The sequence below is a fragment of the Cucumis melo genome, chromosome 4 (assembly GCF_025177605.1).
Source record: "Cucumis melo cultivar AY chromosome 4, USDA_Cmelo_AY_1.0, whole genome shotgun sequence".
NCBI lineage: Eukaryota > Viridiplantae > Streptophyta > Magnoliopsida > Cucurbitales > Cucurbitaceae > Cucumis > Cucumis melo.
In genome coordinates, this window is record NC_066860.1 from 13,699,753 (window position 1) to 13,705,044 (window position 5,292).

A 5,292-nucleotide genomic window follows, 5' to 3' on the forward strand; every position below is an offset into this window, starting at 1 on the left:
TGATTGGGAGAGTGCATAAATTGGCATACTTTGTTACCTTACCACCGTAAGCAATTTCTGGTCTTAGTAAGAGTTACATATTGTAAAGTTCCTATTGTACTTCTATATAGTTTTATGTCTTCAAATCTTTCACTATGAAAAGCTGATAAAATAGATCTATTATTAATACTAACAAGGTGTATCTTCTTTTTTGGTGGTTCAATCATAAAAACTTCAAAGTGAAGTGTGTCATTCTGAAAATTTTCCTAGGATGTATGTGAGCGAGCACAAAGTATGCTGAAAGGACTCGTGTTTGTTTGTGAGGACGACTTTCACTCTAATAAGATTTTAAGACAAGTGAGAATGATGTTGCTAGGTCGCAGGTGAATGTCGAAGATCAAAATTTCGAATCCTGGTCTGACTCTTGGACCTTTGAACAAATTCAAACTTTCCTCTTTTTTACCTTGAGTTAATAATTATATCAATTTGAAACTTAGAACTTTCTTAATTATACGTATTTATAATTTTCATTACATTGTGTTTGAATAAACATGTACTTACTCTCCATCTTTGGTGCTAATTTTGTCCATAGTTTTTGTTGGATATTTAACTTTCAAAATGTTATAGTTTTGAGTTTTCTTTCGATTTGTTCTACGAGTTATATTTACACTTTCCCCCTTCATTTTTACCAAATACTTCCTAGTATCAATTGGTGGTGCTACTATATATCTGTTAATTAACTAAAAAATTAATTGGTTTTCACCCGTTTTTATCGCCATTATAAATTTTCACATCAAATTATCTTAAATTAATTGACTTAAAGGATAGTTCAGAACTATATTTCAACTTGGAGTTAAAATGTTATATTTATAAAGCTAAGAACCAAATGAATGTAAACTCCAAACTCTTGAATAAAAGTACAACCTTGAAATCTAAGAATTACACACTACAGAAAAAAAAAAAAGGTCTAAGATAGCTCACTAAAAATGCTATCGTAGACATTTTATAGCGTTTAACAAAAAGTCGTATCAGCCCACGTTATTAAAAGTCTGAATTTTTAATAGCGTTTTTATAAAGCTATAAAAAGTATGCATTTTGATAGCGTTTTGTGAAGGTTATGAAAATAACTTTGTAATAGCGATTTTCTATTTATATCATTTATGATAGTGTTTTCTTAAAGCTATGAAAACTTTTTCACAGTGTCTTGTAAAAGCTATGAAAAGTGTACATTTTGATAGCGTTTTCTTAGAGCTATGAAAAACTTTTTATAGCAAGTATAAATTGTTATTTATTATTTGTAATAGCATTTTTTAATAAGTTTAAACTTTTAGTCATACCTTTAGATAAAAGCTTTAATAAAGTAGTATTTTCACATATTTTATCTATAATAAACTTTTTTTAATATCAATATTCAATTTCCAACATCAACATATAAAATCATCCCACTTATGTGAAGAAAATATATTTCAAATGCTAAGGTTCATGACTCATACATAAAAAATCAAGTAACAAAAAATGATTCTTACATATTGCCGTGCGCAAAATACAACTCAAAAGATTTATAATGCCCTGTACAAGATGCTATTTCTATGGTTAAGTATTCTCACAAAAGATAGTCACTAATATATCATGTAATCCAACACGATGATCAACCTATACTATCCATTAGTTATAAAAAGGTAATAGGGCTTTGTACAATTCTTGGCCATTACATTCTTGGGTTTTGTACAATTGTTCTTTCATCAACTTACAAAAAAATTATGAACAAAAACTAAATGAATAATTAAGTTTATATACAGATTTTAGTTGAAAAAGCTAGATAGAAGTTAATAGTTAAAGAATGTACATACTAAGTTGCAACTTCCTAAACTTTGTTAATAATACATAACTCATACGTTTCTATAAAAAAAACATATATGGCCAACATAAAACTAATAAAGAACTCTCCACTACCTGAACAACACAAGTAATGAAGTTAACATTCTACATTTATCAAGTACTTCATCCAAACACAAATTAGTCCATTGTTATAAAAGTCGTGAACAAACTATAAAAAAACATACACTCATAAGTTTTTGCAGTAATTCACCCAAAATATCGACATACTGCAAAGATTAGTCAAAACAATTTAAGAATTACAGGAAAAGGAAGAGAGCTCTCCGACTATAATACCGATACTCTCTTATTTCGACGGCCGCACATGTACACAAAAATCGATCCGCATTCAGAAACAAAATTCATAATACATTCCAATGCTTGTACAGGCGATAACTAGACTGAGATTCAAAATTTCACGGCACACAAAATTTCCCAAGTACTCTCCATGAAAAGATTGTGTAAAAGCATGATGATAATTAAAAAAATATGATGAGCAACCATTTTGGACAATAACAATAATAGATAGTAGAAGAAATAGATTTGAGAATATGTGAGAAAAAGAGAGGCACTGCACACAGAGATGGGAAACAATTAGATACTAGTGTTGCCCAAAACACTTCAATCATATTTGAAGACACTTGAACAAGAGTGCATAATAAACGTGAGTACAATATAGGAATTAGGATGGATACTCTTAACTCAAGTGCATAATAAACGTGTGACATTGACAAATACTTGTTCATATTCATAGCTGAAATTTTCAAAAACATCTTATCAACATATCTGAAATCCAAAAAATGAACCTACCCAAGAACATGAATTTGCAAGATTAATAAAATTAAAAAGAAAAAGAACTGAAACCATGAGGCATGATAAGTTCATCCTATACTGAAAAGCACTGTACAAAGAATCAAAATCAGAATTGTGATCTTGAAAATGTGACCATTTGGGCGATACAACACAGAAATACACAAACTTAAAAATAAAATAAAGTGAAAGGTTAATTAAAATAAAAACAAAAAAATCACTGTACAACTGGAATAAACTCTCATCAGAATGTAAGACATATCGAAGCTATAATTCCACATAAGCACATAAAAAGGAAAATCTAGCTTTATAATAAAACAGAATGTTACAACAGAAAAGAATCAGGGAGAGAAGTTCATAAATTTGTCAACTGAATGAGATGGACATAAATGTTACATACTTGCACATTTCACTGACAAAGCTTAAACCTCCAGGTCCAATGAGAGATTCAGCTAACAGGTATCCAGTAAAGACCTGCAGATTTCAGAACACCGTAAGCACCATTTACAAAGAAGAAAATTTTAGGTCTTTTAAAAGAATTTTGAGGCTTATGTCCTGAAGCTCAACCTCTCAAGGTAAAGCAAGTTTCAATATAATAAAAGAGAATTACAATAATATGAAGCAAAATAAAGTTAAATAGTAAGAAAGAAAACAATACACAATTGGAATGCGATGAGTAAGATTTTCAGATACAGTTCATTTTTAATAACATCACAGCAAAACAGAATGGAATTTCTCGAAAAACATTCAAAATCAAGGTTAAAGCTAATAGATGATATATAAAATTAAAAAGAAACCAAAAAGTTTAAGAAGCGTACCTAAAGAGAGAGTCAACAATGGTGTATGTGAAGGCAAAGTGGAGGAAGGCAATGACAGATTTGATTTAAAGCGATTGAAGGAAGAAGAAAAAGGGGGCGTACCACAAGATTTAGCCTAACTATTAAATCTTCAGCAGTTCCAAAATAGGGAGAAGCTCAGCAAACTTTGAGATAGAGGAAGGCAAATAATTAAATTCGAGGATTTAGTATATGTTTTAGAGTGAAATGAAACGATTAAGAAAAAAGAAGAAAGGGGCGTACCACAAGATTTAACCTAACTATTAAATCTCCACCACTCACCTTTAACAAAATCAAGACACTGGAAGAAGAACCAATCGAAGCTGAAAAACGCAGAGAAGCTTGAAAAGATCTAAACCTCAAGAAGCGTGTCGAGAACGGCGTATAGAACAACGCTTGACCTTCACGTTCGGCTGAAGAAGTTTGGAACGACGAATGAACGTTCGGCTGAAGAAGAACGCTCGGAACGACGGTGATAGAGCGACCTTGACCAAATTGAAGAAGAACAATGCTCGGTGATGGAGCAATGTTCGACGGACGGTTGAACAGCCGTCGAGAGAGGGAGGGACTTTTTGCTCTGTTTTTCAGTTGAACGGTTGTCGTTGGTAGAACGACCGTCGTCAAGAACGCCCGTCGACAGTAGAGAGACGAACAGAAATCGTGAGATCCAAGGACAAGGGTTTTTCGTTCTTTCAGATCGGCCCCTTTCGTTCTTCATACCCCTTCAGACGGACTAGAGCAATGCGGAAAATGAAAAAGAGGAAACGCGCACATATTGTCCCTTTTTTTTTCCCTCTTTTTCTTTTTTTCTTGGGCGGGAATTTTCCCCCTTTTTTTCTTTTTAATAGCTTATTGTAAAAGAGCTCTCCTCCAAAACAATTCAAAGCCCATTTTCTTGTAGTGACAATTGAAACTAAGTTTAAAATCTAAAGATCAAAGAGTATTGTTACCTTAAATAATATCCTGAAGGTGCCTTAACTTTTAATTTTGTGTCTAATATGTTTTAGAACCTTAAGTTCTAGTTTTGATGTCAACAGAGTCTAAGTTTTATTTAATGTCTAATTGATACTTTTCAACATTTAAAAGAAAAAAAAAAGCCATGTTCTTTACTAAATACAAAGTTGAAAGTGAGGTCATATTATATCTTTCATAAAATTTGTGGACTCTTAATTGACAAAACTTGTAATCCAACATTTTTTAATGACAAAGTTTAGACCATTATTTTGCATATTTATATTGAATAGATATGCACTTTGTACAGTATTAATGTCTTGATCATATATGATTTATATGTCCTTTAATATTGTCAAACAATTATAAATTTTTAATAGTTTGTCTAATACATTTCTATCATACTCAACAAATTTTAAAAGCAATGAATCTATTAAAATAAAATGGATTTTCTTAATATGGTAGGACACTAAAACTTCTATTTTGACTTAATTTAGGGACTTCTTAAACGTAAAATAAAAATAAAAAATTATTAGAATTTTTTAGTACAACAAGAAATAGGGATTTGATAACTTGTAAAAATACAAGTTATTTTTCTTTTTTATTCAAGATAATTAAGAAAAGAGAGTAGAAAACGCATCAAATTGACTTAGAAATTATGTAAATTTGCGGAAGTATGTGTTCATGTGTTCTCAAAATTTAAATCCTGAAAAACTATAAGAAATTTCATTTCTATCGTAGAATTTTAAGAAAAGAAGAGAATAATATAAAAGCATACTATGAAGTCCAGATTAATTATTTAATGTTAGTGAACCTGTTAAAGACAAAAATAGTATGATAG

The 5,292-nt window shown here is 30.6% G+C and overlaps 1 long non-coding RNA gene across 1 annotated transcript; it reads right to left on the bottom strand.

Annotated features, from left to right (window-relative positions):
• Window positions 1–2,952: 2,952 nt before the first annotated feature.
• On the bottom strand, window positions 2,953–4,302 carry LOC127149118 (uncharacterized). The gene is made up of 3 exons (XR_007820493.1): window positions 3,783–4,302; window positions 3,483–3,646; window positions 2,953–3,138 (listed from the first exon to the last, which is right to left on the bottom strand). It is a non-coding gene; the product is annotated as an uncharacterized LOC127149118 (long non-coding RNA).
• Between the last annotated feature and the right edge of the window lie 990 nt (window positions 4,303–5,292).